The following is a 24,026-nucleotide window of genomic DNA, read 5'->3' on the forward strand; positions in this document are numbered from 1 at the left end:
ACAATATGTCACTGTCGCCGGGCGGATGCCCCCAATGCATCACCCCATCTCAGCAACGCTCAGCTCTCCAGATCCTTCTGCTTCTATAGAGTCATTTTTCTCCTTCCAGCACTAAATAAAAGAATACTGGACAGCTCATGTTTTTCTTTCCTTTTTCCTCAGTATGTTCTTAGCTTAGGGGTAAGGTCAAATGGACACAGTTGGTTGTTATTCATGTTTTTTTTTTTTTTTTTTATGTAACTTGAGACTACATTAGCAAAGCTGTTGTATGTTAAAACAGTGAGAAAGCCTTTAAAGGGAAACTATTATGCTTTTTTACAAAATCTTGATTTTGTTTTGGGGGTCTACTAGAATAGGTCTTCAAAAAACACATTAAAAAAGTGGACTATATCATTTTGATTCATTAACATTATTCAAGGACTTGTATGATAAAATAACAATGAAACATTTGTTTACAGCATGTTATAATCAATGTTTCTACATACAGTATACTAATACTTACATTGCATAAATTAATATTAAAGTATTATGGAAAATGGAAAACATTTTTTTTGTAGTTAGTTCATGACAGGGTTGTTCTTGTTAAATACAAATATATGTTTAAAATTTGTATATTATATTTAGAATATAATTTAATAAATATTTTTTTTTTATTAAAAAATGTAGGTGTGACGGGGTTGAGTGTGACGGGGTTGTGATTTATTGCCCAAATTGTCCACTGCTCTAAATCTAGTGAATAAATGGAGAGCGTATGGCATGCATGATATTAAGAAATCATGAATAATGTTGAAATAACAAAGATCATTTTCACAAGTAATAGTTTTCTATCTTTAATTGATGTAACGGGGTTGAGTCGTTAAGCTTGACAAACACAATTTCACAACATAATTTAGTCATAATTATTAAAGAAGGTGGTCACTTGTCTGTGTCTGCTCACAATGTTGTTCAGAAGACTTCTATGATGTCACTTCCTTTTAATGGTGTCACATAATAATCAGTTCATTATTTTTATAGGGGAGAATGGTTTGTGTAACAGGGTTGAGGGGTTACTAAATAATGGGATTTTAATGAATAATCATGAATTTACTTAGAAAAAAAAAAAAAAACATTACCAGCAAAAAAGCACAGATGGATATTTATGGGAATGGCAAAACATATGGACTTTTTCTCATTTTATTACTCATATCCCAAGTACACTTTCATAGAAGGCTTTGAGCAACACGACAAAATAGGTGGTGTCAACTGAAAAAAACAAAGTAATTTCTAATATAAAGATAAAATATATGTCATGTTTTTAAACATTATTTAAACATTTCAATTCATACAAAAAGCTTTTAATTGTATATTTTGGTGACCCAATTGATAAAATACACTGAATGGGATGGGTAGGTTAGGTTTAGATGTAGGGATAGGATTAGGACTTAATTTTCAGACAGAAATGTTGTTCCAGGATCAATAAAATATGTTGATCCAGCAACCACATATAACAACAAGCTAACAAGAACATTATATTGTCCATAGACTAATGTGTTGGTCTCATGATTGAGATGCTTGATCTAAACAAGAATAATGTGTTTTAATGGCCAATGTGAAGACAAACCAGGAAAATCAATTATCAATAAAAGAAACAAACATGAACAACAATGCAAAAAAACCTGAGAGAGCTTTTCCAAGGCAAGACTGAGATCAGAGGAAACTAAAATAAATCATAAAGGCAAAGAAGGTTTTGTTTTTTTGAAGTTTTGATCTTTTGATCTTCTTGTATTACTTTTGCTTTTACAGTCTATGGATGAAACACTGATCTCTGGCTGATGAATATGCTCATTGTCTGGTGTTGAATCTTCACGCTTTCCTCTAAAATAGCTAGTGATTTGGCTGACATTGTGATGTAGAGCCCATTTTAATGGGAACATCTTATGTATTTGTATGGCGAGCTGCTGCTTAGCTGTTCATATCCAACCTCGGCCTTGACAGAGGAAAAAGTCCTTGTTTAGTTCTGTGTGAATTTACTCGTTCCAGACACTGTATCAGTAAACACACTTCTGACCTCCCTGAACAAAAGGTGATCAAAACAAACACAGAACATTATTTTTTACATTTTCTCATGATTAATATCTATGATTTCTCCACTGCATTATGATCTCTCTTTCAGCCATGAATAATTAAAGAGAATGTGTTTTCTCTGTCTTATTTTGTACCTCATATACAGGCATTATTCATGCTTGAATCTTTAATGCTGTGATACTTGAATGGAGTGGTGCTTTTGTCTCTATCTGATCAGCTTACATCAAACAATAGGCTGCAGGATTACGCGCTTCGCATTTCTTAGACGGCTCGGATGAATATTATTAGCACTCGATTGCAGACATTTGTGATGATGGCAAAATTAATGTACTTGAACAGCTTTTATCCAGGATTTATTTGAAGCATTTTTGGCTAACAGACTTTTACTTGATTAGAGTTATTTCAGGGAAATGGTCAGACATAGCGATCAGACAGTTTTCACCTGGCAACTGGTAAAATCCCATAAACTTACTCTAAAGGAATGTCGTAAAACATATTAGGGACAACATATTGTAAAATATTATAAAGACTTTGACTATTTTGACCTGAGCCCTGACAGGAGTCATAAACCTGTAGAAAGCTATCCATTAATGTTAACATTCTCAATCAGAAGATTAACCAATGTCCATTTCATGCTTTTAGAAACTTCAGTCCATTTTTTATTGGCAATTAAAGGGTTAGTTCACCCAAAAATTAAAATTGTCATTAATTACTCACCCTCATGTAGTTCCACACCTGTAAGATCTTTGTTAATCTTCAGAACTCAAATTGAGATATTTTGATAAAATCCAATGACTCAGTAAAGGCCTGCATCACCAGCAATAACACTCCCTTTTTCAATGTCCAGAAAGCTACTAAAAACATAATTAAACCTGATTAAATGACTACAGTGGTTCAACCTTAATATTATAAAGCGACAAGAATACTTTTTGTTCTCCAAAAAAAACAAAATAGCGAATTTATTCCACAATATCTAGTGATGGGCGATTTCAAAACACTGCTTCATGAAGCTTCGAAGCTTTACGAATCATTTGTTTCGAATCATGGCTCCGAGTGCGTATCAAACTGCCAAAGTCACCTGAACTATTGAATTTTCAAAACACTTATGACATAACAAAGCCTCGTTTACTGAAATCACATGATTTTGGTGCTCTGAACCACTGATTCGAAACAAATGATTCGTAAAGCTTCGAAGCTTCATGAAGCAGTGTTTTTAAATCGCTAGATATTGTGGAATAATTTCGCTATTTTGTTATTTTTGGCACACAAAAGTATTCTCATCACTTTAAAATATTAAATTTGAACCACTGTAGCCACATTAACCGTTTTAAATATGTTTTTAGTAGCTTTCTGGACATTGAAAAAGGGAGTGTTATTGCTGGTGATGCAGGCCTTTACTGATTTTATCAAAATATCTTAATTTGTGTTCTGAAGATGAACAAGGGTTTTACAGGTGTGGAACGACATGAGGATGAGTAATTAATGACAGAATTTTCATTTTTGGGTGAACTGACCCTTTAAATGTTTTTTTTTTTTTTATTGGCTATTAAGAACCAGAAGGTGCAGTTACAACATGTACCAGCAGGGTCTAATTAGTCTTTGCTAACCCTTAATCCTAAAGTCCAAAGTATACTTTTTTCGTGTATGCTACCGCATGCGTACAGTCGAGTGTGTACTGTGTAGTGGTGTATCAAAACACCACTATATTCAACTGCCCTGGGTCAGGTCAGAAAACGCGTTTTGATGACAGAAGTGATCTCTTGCGCTTTGCTTCAATGAGTGCGAGCGATCCCTTCCGTTGTCAGAGCATGTTCAGACCTCACTAACCAGATGCCCAGGGTATTTGGACATAGTGGTGTTTTAGAGGTAAAAAATTCTATAAATACTGTTTGTTTTCTCCCACAAACTGATCGTTTCGTGTCTTAGGACATCAGTGTGTCGTCACGAGCCGCAGGGTTTAATTTGGATTTGTCTGTGCATGTTTTTTTTTACTCATAGATGGAGTTCCCATTAACATGCATTATACGACTGACAGACAGCAACGGTTGGAGTTAAAAAGTCATCATTTGTTTTCTACTGAAGAAACAAAGTCATATTGGATGCCCTGGGGTTAAGCAGATAAACATCAAATTTTCATTTTTGGGTGAACTATCCCTTTAAATCTGATGAGCTCGTAATCACGACTTCAGAAGTGGGAAGTAGGACATTTCCGATAGCATGCAAAGGCAAGATAACAATATATATATATTTTTTTTTTATATATTTTTTATATATATTTCTACCCCATAAAATATTTTAGATTATAGCTAGAAAAAATTATATTCATTATAAAATGCACATGAATATTTACATACATACAATTTTGTATTTGTTGGTTGCACTTTATTTCACAGTACATGCACTTTCAATGTACTTACAAGAAAGTACTGAATAATATAAGGTAACTACATGGGTTAAGATTAGCTTTAGGTGTAGGTTCAGGATTAGTACCTAGTTATTACCCAGTTATTGTAATTACTACATATATAGTATATAGTATTCTCTAAAAAATGCTGGGTTAAAAACAACCCATGTTGGGTTGAAAATGGTCATACCCAGTGATTGGGTTGTTTTAATCCAGTGGTTGGGTTAAATGTTTGCCTTACCTGCCGGGCAGTAACCCAACTATTGTTTAAAGATTACTGTAGGGCTGGCATAAAATGAACCCAAAATAAGTTGGAAATTAAAAATCAGACACATAATTAATAGAGGCAACAATAATAATGAAAAGATGAATATTTAATAAGAAATGTAATAAATGTTTATTGTCTATTCATTAAATGTATTAAGAAATGTTAATTTATTTAACATTAATAAATGTTAATTTACAACATAGTTTGGGTTCATTTAAAGAAAACAATACAGTAATTAAAACAATAGTTGAGTTAAATAAAACTACCTAGGAGGTTGGGTCAAACATTTAATCAGCTTGGGTTGTTTTTAATCCAGCATTTTTTTAGAGTGTGCACATCCTATCAGGACTGTAAAATAAAGTGCTATTATTTTACTTTCCAGGTCTACAAATGCACTTTTAAAATTAGACCTCCTTTTAGTTGTTTGGCTTATTTTATGGCTTGTTTTGTCTTATTTTGAATCATTTTTAAGCCCCCTTTAAAGTTTGCTGATGCCCCCTGATTGAGAACCACAGCCTGTCAACCACCCACAAAACCTACTGTGTCCTTAAAATACAATATATATTAAAGCATACATGATTTTTCTGCATAAACATTTTAAAAGGAGCTTGTGCTTGACTCCAGAAGAAATCGTCTGCTCGAGCTGGATTTTTCTGCAGTAATGGTTCTTGTGGTGAAGAGGGATTTATTTTACTCTCTTCTCACCTACACTCTGTTTAATATCTGATTGGGCACAGTGATATATAAGACAGTGATTGTTAAGTGCTGTATGTGGGTTTGAGATAACAGCATCCACAGGGGGTGAACCGCTCAACTGCACTCATTCAGGCCAGCACATGAGGAGGAAAGCACATTAAACATGTCTCATTAAGATCTCTGCTGCGATTTAGTGCCACTTTGTGAACTCACCTGTTCGGTGTTTTCAGTTTTCAGTTCATTTGCCCCGAGATACAGAGAAAAAAATAAAATATTTCAGGGAATTACTTTTACTTTATAACACGATCATTTAAAAACAGTTTAGTTAAATGATGGGGAAAGTGACTGGGACATTGGAATAGTATCATTTAAGGATAATATTTGTGTTGCAAGATCCTGATATAATTTTTCTTAAATGTAGATGTTAATGCAATGTAAATAACATACACCAATAGTTTGTTCATTATTCAGTGCTTGAAAAATCATGCTAATTCAAGGACTGATGGATGAGCGCCTCTTATGACCCATGTTTTTCATCTCCTCTAACAGTTCAAAGGCTGCAATAAAGAATGCATTTCCATAATTTCCAACAACATTGTGATAATAATAATAAATTGTTTAATTTTTATACAATTGTTTGTAATTAGATGGAAAATACTTACTGAGTCGGCGTTCATACGTAGTACCTGGAAGCGCTGGATGTAAACAGCAAAGCAGAAAGGCAGGGGACAGAAGATATTGTTGAAAAAGTCATTATTTTTGCACACAAAAAGTATTCTCGTCACTTAATAACATTAAGGTTGAACCACTGTATTCACGTTGACTATTTTAACCATGTTTTTACTACTTTTCTGGACCTTGAATGACGGTAATTATGTTGCTTTCTCTAATTTTTGGGTCAACTAACCCTTTAAGTACATTTAGTAGTAACGTATTGTCAAAACTTGAACTTGCAAGTGCTTCCCCTGGAGGAGGCAGACCCAACCTTTGCATTGCTGTGTCCTGTTCGTGGCCTGTGTGTTTACATGGACTGCGTGCAGAGCTTCAGAAGCTCTGAGCAGCTCATTGTCTGTTTTGGAGGACAGCAGAAGGGAAAGGCTCTCTCCAAGCAGAGGTTGGCCCACTGGATAGTGGATGCCATTGCCTTGGCATACCAGTCCCAAGGCGAGCCTCTAGAAGGAGTGTTGCCTCCTCCTGGGCACTGGCGCACGGCATCTCTCTTGCAGACATCTGCAGAGCTGCGGGATGGGCGACACCTAACGTCTTTGTGAGACGTTTCTTCCCATGTGTTGGGTACAAACAGGTAATGTGCAGGAAGACTGGTTCTGTGTCTCGCTTGCAGTGCCATTCTCCTCCAAGGAGGGGGTGCAAGTGCCTTCTATGCTTTTCAGGTGCGTTCCCCAGCTGGCAAACACCTCCTCTGTTCCTCTGAGCATCCGTCAGCAGTCCACCTTGAGTTGTACTGGGCTAGATGCTCCATATACTGTGATTCCGCTTGGTAATCCTGTATGAGTACTTTCCACGGTAAGGCTTCCCTGATGATAAACCTGTGTCTTTCCCTGGGCAGGTTCTACTTTGTCCTATTCAGTCCCTTATAGGTAGGACCCACCGCAGAGTTCTTTTCCATATATGTATCTCCACATTTCCTCCCTACAGGTAGAATGTAGTCTCTATATGCTTAACCGGCGTTAACAACACTGGTCATCATTGCTAAAAAGAAAACTGAAAAACAGGAAGAGCCGACGCACTCTTCCCATAAAGTAACATGTCTAAGGAATAGTAGCTATGACCTTGTCCAGGGTAAGCACTGTCCCTTCCACCCCGTTGGTTGGAAAACTATCACTGACGACTTACGTGGGGGGCTGGATAGGTTACAACTCAAAGAGAGCAGTTGCCAAAAGGGCACATTCAGTTTGCCAGCATCTGCATCTCCAACACAATTCAGTGGTTGTGGCACTTTCCATGGGTCCCCATTTGTCAGTTATCGACATAATGTTGAATTTGACTTACAGATAAAGGGAATGTCTTGGTTACTCCATCATTCCCTAATTGAGGGAACAGAGACGTTATGTGCCTCCTGCCAAAACCCTGAACCACCCCACTGAATGGCTGGGACCATGTCTTGGCTCCTCAGCAAAATCCTGAATGAGTGGATGTAAGCCACCATCTTATATACCTGTATGTACGGGGGAGAGGCTTGGCAGGCAAATTCCATTGGCAGATTTTTATACTCAGACGTGATTGGGGCTCCCAACTGAGACCCCATTTGTCAGTCACTGACGTTATGTCTCCATTCCCTCCATCAGGGAACGAGGGATACAACAGTAACCAAGATGTTATTTATGTGCATAAATATATTATATACAAATTTATTGTTGTAAAGAAGATGCTAAAAATTACACTACTCTGAAGCAAGACTTGCATAGTGACTTAACTGACTATGTGAATACCCATATTAATAAATGCGATTTAATTGTGTATTTATATTTATAGTGCATTGATAAGAAATGCATATTTGGCCAAATGTAATAAGAAAAAACTAAAAAGAATTTGCAAACCCTTAGGAAACAAAAAAGGTAAACACAATATCTCGTCACCTCTGAGGAGAGCTAAGAAACTTGGAATGAGATTAAAGATTAATCTCCTCTGTTCCTGCTGAAGTTGCTTTGGCAGCAACTCAGAGGTAACGGCACTAAATTTTGAGCTTGTTCTGTGTACAGAAGATCCAGAGGAACTCATTTGTAGTCGCTATGTATACTGTTGTATATGGCATCTGGAGAACTAAAGATCAACCCTGTGATACATTATAAAACCTATTAGATGAAATGGTGACTACTAAGCGTGTACAATAAAAGACTGATTTCATGTAAGAAAGTTCAATTTGCTCTGTATGCTATGAACAAAATTGTGACCTAAGATGTTTGCAAAGGTTAGAAAATCATAACCCATAAGTTTTAGATGATGTAGAAGTCTAAAAAGTGCAGAAGTGTTATGATTGATATACCATTATAGTTTTTGTTAATATTTTGAATTCGATTTTATTTTTATAAAAATTTTCTTTGTAATTTAGTGAGAAATTTTCGTTAATGATAAATGTTGCCATTGCAACTAGCTGAAATAAAGTTTTTTGTATTTTGTTTCAGTTAATGTTTATTCTAAAAATATAGTAATGATTCTTTTTGTGGTTTTAGTTCCCTTTCGATACTCTCACTCATACTGCGTATCGGGAAAAGCTCCTTTTTCCTCCTCACTGAAGCCTTTTTCAATAGCGCAGTGTAACTGCACGTCTATTGGCTCAAAGGAATGAAACTCTTTGAACCAATCACAGCGCGGCGTAGTCGCGCAAGCCTATGGCGAAACAGCGCACCAACAAGCCCGCCAAAACGTGCGTGGCTTATGGCTATATAAGCCGGCGTTTCGCCAAGGGATACAGTTCTCTCTCCTTCAGCGACGACTACGCTTCGCTGGATCCTTGCTGATCGCCTTCGCCGCAGGAACGAGCTCACCGCCGTAGAAAGAGGCTTCGCAGAAGACAGCTGAAGACCGCCGCCTGCTCCCGCCGGCGCCGCCGGAGACTGCCGACCAGAGCGCCGCTCTTGACCACCCGCCGCGAGCTTGCGGTTTCGCTCTCAGCGAATCTCCTGCTGCCATCCGGCGAGTTTTACAAGCGCCTTCAAGCGGATTCTTCTGCCGCTGCTTAAGAGCTTCTTCCGCGGTTGTTACCGCTCTAAAAGAGCCCACCCAAGCGCTGTTTTTACGGCGGCGGCGTTGTTCAAAGGCCGCGCCACGCTTGTGGCACCTGCAGAGCCCCTCTGGTGAGTGCGTCGGATGTTGGGGCAAGTCCCACGTGGAAGCCACACTCACCGAGACTTCGTGCCCGCACTGCGAGTGCATGAATCTCACTTCTCTCCGCGCCAGGATCGCTTTCTTCACTGAAAGCGGCTCCGCCTCCCGCGCCTTCCCGTCCTCTTCCTCCCGCGAGCCGGTCAGGAAGAGACAGCGAGGCAGAGGAGCTCAGCGCCCGGAGTTGGGGGAGCTTACGCCGGCCCCGCGCCCGCCTACCTCTCCCGCGAGAGGGCCATCCCCCATCCTCTTCGCACGCCCGGAGCAGCGTCCCTCAGCGGAAGCGAGTGACCTCGTCTCTTTTGACGGCTCGGAGGATGAGCAGCTCGACGACTCCATGTCGCTCGCTGCATCTGAACCGGAGGAGTGGGCCAGCGAGGAGGAGCCCGCCAACCTACCGTCACTGGAGCCCATTGACTCTAGGCCAGGAACGGACGCAGAATTACTCCGCGTCCTCTCCAAGGCCGTTGAGGAGCTCGACCTGGAATGGGCTACACCTGAAGAGCCGACGCGCAGTAGGCTAGATGTGTGGTTTCTGCCGGGGCCCCGCCAGACCCCTCGCCAGCGATCTGCGCCCTTCTTCCCTGAGGTATACGCGGAGCTGACAAAGTCATGGCGCGCTCTCTACTCCGCCCGCTCTCCCTCTCCCTCATGAGACGGAAGTTCAGAATGCTAACGTTGAAGTAGATCCTCGCGCAGGTCCGCCCCGAGGACTGGTTCTTCTCACTGGACCTGAAAGACGCATACTTTCACATCCAGATAGCCCCCCACCACAGACGATTCTTGAGATTCGCCTTCGAGGGTGTGGCATATCAATACAAGGTCCTGCCCTTCGGGCTGTCTCTAGCTTCTCGCACGTTTACCAAGTGCATGAACTCGGCACTTCTCCCTCTTAGAGAGATGGGGATCCGAGTTTTGAATTACCTCGACGATTGGCTCATACTGGCCCAGTCTCGTACCGAGCTAGAACATCACATGTCCGTTACCCTCTGAAGTTCTTCCAGAGGATGCTAGGACTGATGGCTTCCACCTCCCCGGTACTGCAGCTTGGCCTCCTCCAAATGCGGCCTCTGCAATACTGGCTGAAACTCAGGGTTCCACTGCATGCTTGGCGGCCGCTTCTTAGTCAGGGTCAATCAGGCCTGTGTTACAGCTCTGAGACCTTGGAGAGACCCCAGCTGGTTCAAGCGTGGCGTTCCCCTTCAGGCGGTGTCAAGAAGGAAGGTGCTCTCGACGGACGCTTCCAACACGGGTTGGGGAGCCGTTTTCGAGGGCAGACCTGCCTTCGGCTCATGGAACCACGAGCAGAGCCATTTGCACATCAACTGCCTCGAGATGCTGGCAGTGGAACACGCCCTGGCCGCATTCCAGAAGTTCCTGAGGACACCACGTCCTGGTCCAATCAGACAGTATGACGGTCGTGTCATATATAAACCACCAGGGAGGCCTATCGTCCAGCCGCCTTTGTGCCTTGACAAAGCGCCTCCTCGAATGGGCAGCGCCCAGGCTACGGTCGCTAAGAGCAACCCACATACCTGGGAAGACAAATTTTGGGGCAGACATGCTGTCTCTGAGCAATGTCCCCTCGGATGAGTGGATGCTCCATCCCCAGACGGTTCAGAAAATATGGGAAATCTTCGCCTCAGAAGACACTTCTCACTGCCCAACCTTCTTTTCAAAAGAAAGGGATGCGCTGGACCACGAATGGCCCAGGCTCCTTCTTTATGCCTTCCCCCCGGTCGCGATGATTCCTTGCGTCATCAGACGGATCAGGGAAGATCCCCACTCTGGAGGACCCAAATCTGGTCCTCGGAGCTGTTCAGGCTCTCCACAAGAGCCCCATGGCCAATCCCCCTGAGACGAGGCCTCATCTCTCAGGCAAAAAGGACAATCTGGCACCCCCAGCCCGAGCTGTGGGCTCTGCACCTGTGGTCCCTCGATGGGAGCTGGTAGATCTCCCCGGGAACATTCTGCACACCATTTCTCAAGCTAGAGCTCTGTCTACCAGGCGTCTCTATGCTCAAAAATGATCAGTCTTCGTTGACTGGTGCTCAATGCGCAGCATCGACCCTGTGGAGAGTGACATTTCTCAGATATTGTCTTTCCTCCAAGAGCAGCTGGACAGTGGTCTCACCCCTTCCACGCTCAAGGTTTACGTTGCAGCCATTGGAGCGTTCCACGCCCCTATCGCTGGCCAGACGGTGGGGAGAAACGGCCTCATTGTCCATTTCTTAAGAGGTGCTAGGCATCTTAACCATCCTAGACCACTTACTGTTCCCTCTTGGGACCTCTCCACTGTCCTTGCAGCTCTCAAGGGCCCGCCCTTTGAGCCGCTGCAGTCAGCTGACCTCCGGCCCTTGACGCTCAAAACTGCTCTGCTACTCACACTGGCATTGGTTAAGCGCGTCGGCGACCTGCAGGCCCTCTCTGTGAGACCTGCATGCCATGAATTCGGGCCCAACGACTCTAAGGTCGTTCTCAAACCCAGACATGGCTATGTCCCCAAGGTGCTCTCGACCCCGTTCAGAGCACAGGTCATTTCCCTCTTCTATATTGAGCGTTCCGAACCATTCAGGCAGTCGGTCCAGCTTTTTGTCTGCATTGGAGGCCGCACCAAGGGGTCTTCGGTCTCAAATAGTTGACGCGATTGCTCTATGCTACTCCTCTATGGGCCTGGACTGCCCCATAAGAGGCCATCCACCATCCCGCCATCCACTTTTGTCAGATTTTACAACTTGGACATCCCGACGTTACATGCTCGGGTCCTCTCTGTGTCTCCTCAGGGGTTTTTCCTGCTCCTGTACTTAGGGTTCGACGGCCTTGGCCCCTCACATATCCTCTGGGCCCCCCTCGCGCCCATGATATGTTTTGTCGTTCCCTGTCGTGGCACGGCGTGATTGTATTCGTTCCCCATACGCAGTATGAGGGAGAGTATCGAAAGGGAACGTACTCGGTTAGGTATGTAACCTCGGTTCCCTGAGATACGGGAACGAGTTCTGCGTTTTATGCCGTGCCTCGACACTGCGGCTCAGTGTCGTCGCTTCAGTCGAGTTATAACTGTATCCCTTGGCGAAACGCCAGCTTATATAGCCGTAAGCCACGCCCGTTTTGGTGGGCTTGTTGGCGCGCTGTTTCGCCATCATTGGTTCAAAGAGTTTAATTCCTTTGAGCCAATAGACGTGCAGTTACACTGCGCTATTGAAAAAGGCTTCAGCGAGGAGGAAAAAGGAGATTTTCCCGATACGCAGTACTCGTTTCCGTATCACAGGGAACCAAGGTTACGTATGTAACCGAGTACGTTATCAATAATGACTCTGAAATGCAGTAGCAAAAACAACCTGTTTAACACTAATGGTCTGAGAATCATGTTCTTGCTTTTAATTTCGAAAAGGTCACATTAAAACTGTCATAGAGAATCTTTTTAACATTTTTTAACATTTTTTTCTGGCTTTTGAAATATACATAGCCTTGTTAAAAAATTTTCAGATATTTCATGTGGTAATATAGCTGTTCGTAAGGTCTGCAAAGTTTCAAAGAACAAAATGCATGATAAATTAACTTATTGTCTCCCAAAGAAGGAACTGATTCTGAACTGCCTGAAACGAGTTGTCGATAATTCCAGTCTCACTTCTTGCACAAACCTATGTAGGTTTGTAACAAATTTGCATAATGCCAGCCTATGGTCTTCATTGGCTGCCTGTGAACAATGTCTCCTTTGACCTGCCCTCAAAAACTGTAGTTGTAGCTGAGGACTGAAAGAGTTTGGTTCATGTTGTTGACATATCGAGAAGACAATTTTTTTTGAGATCTCAAAGTAAATCCACTTTGCATGCACTTCCAAAGGATGAAGACTCTGGCTCAAATTGATACCGTAAAACCGACTCCATCGTTCATATCACTGTGTATCAAGTGCTGAGGAATATCCAGAGCTGAAATTCAGATATGGTAATGGGGCATTTAATTTCCAAACATGTGCTGAAAGCGGTAGACCAATCACATCAGACTCAGCCATCTGACCAATCAGAGCAGAGTAGGCTCTCGGAAAGGAGGGGTTTAGAGAGTTTAGAAGATTCCTTGATCGAACCATTTCAGACCCTGTGAAAAAAGAGGTGATGCTGCAATATATATTATGAGAAAATTAAATTGACCTTGACCTTGGATGCTTGGAAACCTATTATAGGAGACTCCAGAACAAAATTAGAAACCTTTAAAGTGTCACTTTAAAATATGAAACTCCATCACAGAAATATGAATTATGACTTTTTTAAAAGCAGTGATAGTTAAAATGAACATATAAACAAATCATTTCAATATTTAATGTGAAAATGATTTCAATTCGACCATCTTATTTGTCTCGTCTTTAACAAACACATGCACGAATGTGAAAGAAAACAAGTCTTCCCATCAGTGGCCACTGTTTGCCAGCTCAGGCTTTAGATCCTGTGCCGATTGTGCCCAATGGCCAGAAAGAAGCGAGAGATGAAAGACTCAAACAAGGAGAGGCAGTCAAATATTTATGAAAGCACACATTCCTCTCACAGACAGGAGAGAGAGCGAGTGCGAGGTGCCGTCAAGGTGTTTGATCGATGTAATGGAGTCCGTTTAAGAAGCAGTGGGTGCGTGGCCGATTCCCTGGAGCAGAGAGAGTGAGTTTGATATGATAATGCACCTCGTGCCAGTTCTGTGCGCCATATGCCCGTCCTTTCATTGGGGAGATCGGTGCAGATGGTCAGGCTCACTGCTAATAAGGGGAATAAAGCAGGATGGGAAAAGGGGTGAAGGGATCCCTGGTGCAACACTAATGACAAGCCCAATGACAACACCTTCAGTCTAGAACAGCAGGGTCAACTTGTCCTGCCTTCTTCCAAAAGAATCACAGAAATCTGTCTTGTTGACTATGGGCTGAATTCCTCCTTGATTCTTGAATGACTAGCCATCGCACTGCACTCACGACGAAACCATTTGTGTTTTTTTGTATAGAGGGAATGACTGGAAGGGTAAAAAGGGTCAGTCATTTGAAGTGTTACCTTGTTATACGTGATTAGCATTTTTATATGGAATGTATGTATGATACAAATGATATTAAAGGTTTATATGTGTGTATATTTAAACATTTATTGAAATGTTGAGTGGGTCATTACCTGTTCAATGGTACGTCCTTGGAAGAGGCAAATTCTTGTTCTCAAATTCTCAAATCTTTACTTTTTAACCAAGCCAATGTAAGTGTGCAACTGCAATGTCATGAGCAAACTGTCCAAAGTGAGTATACTGAAGATACACTGTAAAGATTACTGTAATTTTTACTGTAAAAGACTGTAAAAGATAATACAGGAAAAAAACATAACTGGTTAACAGCAAGTTCTTTTACTATACAGAGGAAAACTGTATAGATCTAACATTATATTTAATGTGCAATAAATATAATGTTAAATACGGTTAAATGTACCATTTTAGGAAGTAAAAAAGAACAATTCAAAGTCATAAACTGATATTCACAGAATTCCCAGTGTGACAGCTTACATTTGATGGTTTTTAATTTTAGTAATTGTTTCTTCTCAGTTTTTTGTTATCAGTTACATACATTAACATTTAATATTACATCTTATGTTGTTAATTAAAAGGGGTCATGACATGGATTTTTTATTATTATTATAATATGTTCCTTGAAGTTAAAGTTATTTCTATCAATCTCACTCTCAATCTCTCTCTCTCTCATATATATATTATATTATATATATATATATATATATATATATATATATATATATATATATATATATATATATATATATATATATATATATATATATAAGAACCACCCGTCAGCCCAAAAACGGATTCCGACGGCCTGGGCGAAGGTATAATGCGTGTCTTTTCAGTTGCGACTTTTTATCTCAGAATTCTGACTTTTTAACTCAATTGCTAGTTATAAAGTCAGAATTCTGAGATATAAAGTCGCAACTGCGAGAAAAAAGTCAGAATTGCGAGAAAAAAAAGTCAGAATTCTGACTTTTGTATCACGCAATTGCGACTTTATATCTCAGAATTGTGACTTTATAACTAGCAATTGTGAGATAAAACTATCGAGTTAGTCAGAATTCTGAGAGAAAAAAGTCGCAATTAATCTTTTTTTTTTTTTGTGGCGTAAACGGGCTTCCATAGACTCCAATTTCAAAGGATTATTACTCTTAGATCATGTTTCTAATTAGGAATTCTGGGTATCCCATACTTTCAATTATTTGTTCATTACGGACCCAATGCCGCTCAGAGATACACACCCCGGGTTTGCGGTAAACTCACGCATGCAAACTCGCCAGTCTGATCTTCGTCAGAGGGTGTAATAAGTTAGATAATACCTTTTATTCGGTTGCCTACTGCTCACTCATACAAAAAGTGCATTTAATTTAGCCACTTCCATTCATTTTGCTAAATCAGTGATAGACAAAAATCAAAAGGTCTTCAGATGACGTGCCTGCTGCTCCATTTATTCATGAGCTTTCAGTTTGTTCTATCCTGCACATAGTTTTATGGTAGCATCAGCCTTCAATAATCAGCTGATCATAATGATTTCAGGAGAGTCCAGAATAAATCAAAATTTAACATTTATTTGTCAGGTAAAAATATGTCAGCCAATTACATGTGTAAACAATTAGAAGCCAATTATGTGTAGATAATGTATAGATGTGTGAGGAGAGTTTGGGCAAGGCGTTGTCCTATACTATTTCTTTGAGATCTTCTCTACAGATGAGTTTTATTGCTGTATTGCAGGGCGCTTGATCTCAGCTTTTGTCTTAGCAGGAAAATCAAATCTTACATATATAAGCAGAAAAATGGTTATTTTCAACCCTCATTATGACCCTCTGTCTGAAATGATCAGTTTTTAAGGGGCGGCTCCTTTAAGGCTTGTCAGTTAACACCCACTGTTATGATTGGCTGACATCACCGCATAGGAAACAGGATCAGCACCCGCTCGCTATTGCACATGAGTAAGTGTTTTGAAAACATTTTCCATATAAAACCGTCATTACAAAGCATTATAAAATAATTTACCCGCGGTTTGTGATGCAGATGCAATCAGATTCAATAAAGTCGGCTGCTTCATCTTTTTAAACAGTTTCTTTGCAAACTCTCCATTACACTGTGCCTCGTTTACAAAACAAAATGCTCAGAACAAACACTGACCAAATCCGTGATGCCATTAAAATACACTATCCACTTGTTTCCGACGCTGGGATCCTTCTGAAGTGTGTACAGAGAAGCAATTCAGCTGTAAAGCAAACATTCTTTCACTCTTTCATTAGTCCTATTGTCGACAGACTTAAGTGTGTGGAGTATGTCAGAAACTGAACGCGCATATGTATACCCGCCAGTGTGATGAATACGATCTTCAACCAGATGGAAATGGATTAAATATTTTGACTGTTGCAATCCCAATCGGACTTATGACCTGTAAAGCTGCCTGAATCATAATCATGCACTGTTCGCTGTTGGCCAGAGGAGAACTGGCCCCTCAACTGAGCCTGGTTTCTCCTTGCCGCTGTCGCCTTCGCCTTGCTAAGTTGGGGACACTTGATATTCAACAATGTTTTTGATCTGCCTGCATTGACACCATTGTATGCGAACTGAACCGGGGTGCGTTTCCCAAAGCGAACTATGGTCGCAAGTTCCGTCTTTACCAATAGAGTTCAATGGGACTTACGACCATAGTTGACTAATGATGCTTTCGGGAAACACACCCCTGAGCTGGACAATGACATCACTGTTTTCTCCAGTGCTGATATATAGACAAATTACCTAAATTAATAACTATTGATTTTTACAATGGAATGGATCAATACTGAATTTATTTAATCTGGACAGTGATACCATTTTCTTCTGGAGCTGCTGTTCCAGTAATCAATGTAAAGCTGCTTTGACACAATCTGCATTGTAAAAAGTGCTATATAAATAAAGGTGACTTGACTTGACTATCTGTATCCAGTGTAGACAGCGTCAGTGATTATAATGGCTTCTATTTGCTTTTGTCGCAACACAATCCAGTGTAGGCAAAAGTCAACCGTGACTGAATGCCAGTGGGCCAATGGTGTGATGATGTATAACTATTCATCAGTGTCTTGCTCTGAAGGTAGGCATATGCAAATATATTTGACCATGTGACATCACAGGTCACACAATATCAAAACAAGCAGTTTTTGGAGCTTGATTACAGAAATTCTTTGTTTATGAGGAGGACGTTTTAAGTTATGAAAGTTGACCTCTTGTATGTGAAAAAAATCAAGGCAAATTTGATTTCTCATGTCATGACCCCTTTAAAGTTTATTGCATTATTTTTTAGTGTCACTATGTTACCATGATGAAGGAAAGGCTACGTGCCACTGCACAACTTCAAATTGACTGCATCAATAAACATGATTTCTGTTCATTTGTTTATGAGATAAAGTGATTCAGTATACAATTTCTTTGTAAGCAGTGAGGTCAGAGGACAGGACATTACTGATGGACAGTTTAAAACCTTAGGGTGTCTGTCCCTTTCATCACCGTCTCTGCTGATATTTCCATGCTTGTTTTCTCACTGTCAGTGACCATCTGCTGTGCCAAAGTGTAAGCAGTGTTAAATGATGGCAGTGTGGCAGAGCTGTGGGGAACCTTAGGTAAAGATCCATTCTCTCTGACTGGCACACTCTATATGTCAACAACTCAATGTGCTGCCTTTAATACCTTTAAGAGATTTTTCATGCAAAAATCTACGGGGATAACATCTGCGTGAAGTGCAAGAGAGATTAAAGGAATAGTTCACTCAAATACTCTTAAACAGTCAAATACACACAAAATAATGCCAAAATGCTGGTCTTGGTGAGTATTCACGTAAACACAGTCAGTTATGTTTTAAGTGAATGTAAGCAGTGGAGGAAGAAAACTAATGTGTAACAGTATAATGGATTTGTGCGTTAGTGGGTGGGATATATTAGGCAGCAAGTGAACATTTTGTCCTCAAAGTTGATGTGTTAGAAGAAGGAAAAGAGGGATTTGAGCGAGTTTGACAAGGGCCAAATTGTGACGGCTAGACGACTGGGTCAGAGCATCTCCAAAACTGCAGCTCTTGTGGGGTGTTCCCGGTCTGCAGTGGTCAGTATCTATCAAAAGTGTCCAAGGAAGGAACAGTGGTGAACCAGTTACAGGGTCATGGGCGGCTCATTGATGCACATGGGGAGTGAATGCTGGCCCGTGTGGTCCGATCCAACAGACGAGCTACTGTAGCTCAAACTGCTCAAGAAGTTAATGCTGGTTCTGATAGAAAGGTGTCAGAATACACAGTGCATCACAGTTTGTTGCGTATGGGGGTGCCCATGCTGACCCCTGTCCATCGCCGAAAGTACCAACAGTGGACACGTGAGCATCAGAACTGGACCACGGAGCAATGGAAGAAGGTGTCCTGGTTTGATGAATCACATTTTCTTTTACATCACGTGGATGGCCGGGTGCGTGTGCGTCACTTACCTGGGGAACACATGGCACCAGGATGCACTATGGGAAGAAGGCAAGCCGGTAGAGGCAGTGTGATGCTTTGGGCAATGATCTGCTGGGAAACCTTGGGTCCTGCCATCCATGTGGATGTTACTTTGACACGTACCACCTACCTAAGCATTGTTGCAGACCATGTACACCCTTTCATGGAAACGGTATTCCCTGGTGGCCGTGGCCTCTTTCAGCAGGATAAAGCTCCTGCCACAAAGCAAAAATTGTTCAGGAATGGTTTGAGGAGCACAACAACGAGTTTGAGGTGTTGACTTGGCCTCCAAATTCCCCAGATATCAAACAAATCGAGCACCTGTGGGATGTGCTGAACAAACAAGTCCGATCCATGGAGGCTCCACCTCACAACTTACAGGACTTAAAGGATCTGCTGCTAACATCTTGGTGTCAGATACCACAGCACACCTTCAGGGGTGTGTATATATAAGATACAAATATTATATACCTTCCCCTCTGAAACAGTGGTAATTGCTAAGGCATGCAAAACTATTGCTCATGTCTCAAGTATTAAACTTTGGCTCATAACTCATCGTGTTTATTCTAGTCTTGAATGATGCCTCAAATCAATGAGCTTACACAGGAGTGGTGTGCTATTTCTTTTCTGACTTCTGATTTTCGCCTAGAGGCTGATAAAACAGATGAAACAATCCCATACACTGATGGCAGGTTCAGACTCCGAACCCCTTGAGGTCTCAGCCATATCTAGGCATTACAGAAAGAGAAGTGGATATAGACAAACAGATACAGTATCTCTTGTGCTTCAGAGTGTTTAAAATTCTCCACTGTCATGTAACATAACATGCAGATAATGTGCTTAAGAATCACAATACCTCAAGAGTGCACTAGTGGACATATAAGATTGCATTTTTTTTACCCCCACCCCACACAACTCTATAGTGTATGACCATAACCATCAAGTTCACACAGCGCACATAACATCTCTACACTCGATTTCTCTCAACATGGCAACAAGAGAGCTGTCGGTCAAAAAATGTGGATTTCTTATTTGAAAAATTAACTCAGATATTTTGTTGTAAATTTAAATGTAATGTGTTACTTTACTAGTTACTTGAAAAAAAGTAATCTGATTATGTAACTCGCGTTACTTGTAATGCCCTGCCCATCACCTAAACAAAGGCTAAGTGCTGACCATATAAATTCACAATTTTTATTTCTTTTTAAACCTAAATTGCACAGTGCATGGCAGTAATATTCTTAATAAGGGCAGAATCAATTTGTTTATGCAATGATGTTATTAAGCTCTCCACAAACTCTCGTATGTGTTAGCGCTCGGTTTAGAAAAGCAGCCAACGGCAACTGGCACTGCAGGGTTCATATGTATGAGCTGAAAACCTTGGTGTAATGCTTCCAGCTACAGATTATACAAAGAAAGAGCATTTTTACTTTCTGAATAGAGCAAAAACCAACCAGCATCCCTGTTGTGCAGAATGTTATACGTGTAGAAGCACTACACCTCTATTGTGTGCAAACTGAAGTAAGAAAAGTGAAAAGAACAGCTTGATGAAAGATCATTTTAATAATTTTAATACTCATACTAAAATAACTAGTTTCCGGAAGGCGGCCTACGCAAGTCGACTTACGCCGAAAGAATGACCCCTGAGCCGAAGCATGACGCATTGATGAAATGCGGAAGCATAGAGGATTGAGCAAAACAAAACCCCAGTCAAGAATTAGAAGTCTAAAACGATATCTTTTAAAGAGAAATACTGGAAGATTTCGATATAAGAGAAGAGGAGCTTGAGTTTGTTGCCCAGCCCTAATTGTTTGAACCATGAAAGTTACTAAGCTTACGTTACTTTGACGTCATGGCTTGGGTCAGAGGTCACTCTTCGGCCAGAACTAGTCTTGCGTATGGCTGTCTGCCGGAAGCTAGTAATTTTAGATTAAAAAGTTTTAAGTATGGATATTTTTCATACAAATATGGATTACTGTATTAGTATTGATTACTTTTATGAAGGATGGATGTGCTTTTTTGGGCTTCAAAATCGTGGTTACCATTCACTCCCATTATAAAGCTTGGAAGAGTCTGAAAGAAGAAAGTCATATACACCTAGAATGGCTTGAGGGTGAGTAAATCATGGGATAATTTTCCTTTTTGGGCGAACTGTCCCTTTAATTTGCTTTATGTTATTCCTACCAAAGAGGTTTTCAGATGGTGAGTCTTTAGAACTCAAAATGCACAGTCTTGAGATTTTGTTATGAAATGCAGTGGAAGAGATATTCAAACATTCATGCCTGTACAGATGTGAAATAATTGCTCATATATTTCATATGCGGTTTGTAGTTGTAAAACAGCTAGATCACATGAAAGCGTATTCATTTTGTACATGAACATTATTTTTGACAATATTTATGAACCTCTGCTGGGTGTGTTGAACGAAACTTTATTGGGTCATTAGTTCTATATCATTAAGGAGCTTCTGGGAAAATCACATGTTTGATTCTCAATAGCTACAGTACCTAAGTGTATTATCACATGTGCAGCACATATGTGCTTTAAATATGTAAACGACAATCCATAAGTTACTATAAGCATTGGTTTCTTGATGATACATTGTATGTCTCATTAATTGCATTCATTAACTTGAAATTGTCATACTAGCTGTGATTCAAATGCTTCAAAGAGCAGCTGAAGTCAAGAGCACCTCATGGTATCAGAAAAGCGCAAAAATATGACAGATGTCAGAGAAGTTGCCTGGGCAACAGGGATTTTTGTTCCATGATTGATTCACTGCAGTCACTAGCTAGACATTACAAATGAGTCAGAGAAATTAGTCCCTAGGAATTATTAATGCTGACAAATCTATTGACTGCGGCTCAGCTGAGAAGAATATAGATGAGGAATTGTAAAAACAGCACATCCGTGTGAAAGGCTCTGCTCCATTTACATGGTGACCATGGTGCATTTTATTCTGTCAAGTCATTTTATTCTGTCAAGTCTGACCTATTATTATATGGACCAAAACAGAAAATTCAACAGCGTTTCCATCTGATGTGAAACTGTACATGTACGATTAAACTCTTTTAATTATTTTTTTAATTACATTTAATTGTATTTTTTATCTCACCCAAGGTAAAAGATCAGATGCAGACAGTGTTATTTTAGCATTAATTATATACTATTGTAGTATTTATTGATATATTAAATTAGCGTTTTATTATTTAAATATTTAATATTTTCAGTTTTTGTTTTTATTTCAAGTTTAGTATAATTTTTATGTGCTTTTGTCGTTTTTATTTTATATATTTTTTATTATTTATCTTTAATTGAGTTTTATTTCACTTTTAGTTTTATTCATTTTAGTACTTTATTTTATATAAATGTAAGTTTTTATTTATATATTTGTTTTATTTATATTTTACATTTTATTTTTTTACATTTTACACTTCCAGCACTTGGATTAGGATGCATCATGGGATGACGTTATCTTTTGCTTCTGGTAACTTCTGGTTATCTAATACCCAAGAATTGATTCTTAATACATGAACAAATATCAGAGCTGCGGCAGTGTTATACAGCCAGAGCAATGTTGGGATAAATGCTTAACATTGATCAAACGAGGAATATTCTGCTGCTCACACTGCATTCCAGTCAAAGCAAAATTGAGCTTTTCTTACAGGGGATAATTTCACCAAGCGACGCAAGGCAATTCTGCTCCAAACAAATATCGACGTACAATACATCATCTTAGCTCCATAATAGAAATAACCTGAATTCACTGATTTAATGGGAAGAAAAGTGAAGGCTTTCTGTTGCCAGTGGGAAGCAGAGAAATTGAGTTTGGTAGTAATGAGCGAGTTAGTAAATGAGTCATTTCACTGGCGGTGGAGGAAATGATTTCATAGAGCTAAAAAGTGGATTGACTGAAATAGTATCAGAACCCACTCAATACAACACACTGCAGTTCTATTGAGTTTCACTCTACACTGTTTAAACAGCTTATAAATTAATTTCTTAACTAAACCCATTTAATTATAATATTTGTCAAAGGCTTTGACAGGGTTTGTGTTTCTCTGGGAAATAGACATCATCTTTTGATTAGAAACAGCACATGGTCTTGAGGCAACGGTGCTGCTCTAGCAGTATTATTTTCAATTAGGGTTATAAAAACAAAATAAAAATCATCAATGATCAGCTAAGGACAAAAAAAGATAGAAACTTGTTTTTCTCCAGTTAATAGGACTATACAATAATAATAATTCAAAATATTATTATTTTTATTTTATTATTACTTTATAAAAATTAAATCAAAGAAATATTACTATTGCAATATTAGTGTACAGTAATGTTAAAAACAGTATTTAATAATTTATTCTTAAGTAGTGCTGTCAAATCGATTAATCTCGATTAATTGCATCTAACATAAAAGTTTGTGTCAGTACACGTGCACACAAACACACACACATACATATATATATATATATATATATATATAATCACGATTTGATAGCACTACTTTTAAGCATTTAGCAGGTAATTCAAAATATTTTTATTTTATAATTTTTAAAATACAAATGTAATCAATAAATATCTTACAATTGCAATAACAATACTGTGCTGTACAAACTTTTAATTAATTGCCTTTTATGCATTTGGCAGAAAGTAGCTAACAATAGAAATAGCGTAATGATTTATTGATCTACAGGAAAACAGAGCTTTGGTGAAAACTAAAATAGTAATTTCTTGATAGAAATGACATCAGAAGTGGAAAACTTTGGTGGTCAAAAACATACATTTACAAACAAACTGACCACCAATCGAATACTTCTCTACTATATAGTACGCAAAAAACAGTATGTGAACAGAGTAGTATGTCCGAATTCATAAGTTGCATCCCAAATGACTACACACTATGCACTTATACACTATGTACTTATGCACTATGTACTCACCCATGTAGTGCATGAATTGTATAAGGGTATTTTGTCATTTAACAAAGGAGTCTGATGCCCCCTCCCACTCCACTATGTAATTATATCTGTGACAGTTGAGTGCATGAAGTGTCCAACATTCCACACTTCATTTTTTCCGTTAATTTAGTGCATCATCCGGTTGTTTAAAGTGCACAATTTCTTTTTGGAATTTTCTGTGTGAATGCACTACTCACACTATTTGTACTTACAAACGTCATTTGATAGAATTCGATTCAGAAATGGATCTGATGAAAGTATCTCAGGAGACCGGAAGCATGGTTT

Source organism: Chanodichthys erythropterus, chromosome 11 (assembly GCF_024489055.1).
Source record: "Chanodichthys erythropterus isolate Z2021 chromosome 11, ASM2448905v1, whole genome shotgun sequence".
In the NCBI taxonomy this organism is placed as follows: Eukaryota; Metazoa; Chordata; class Actinopteri; order Cypriniformes; family Xenocyprididae; genus Chanodichthys; species Chanodichthys erythropterus.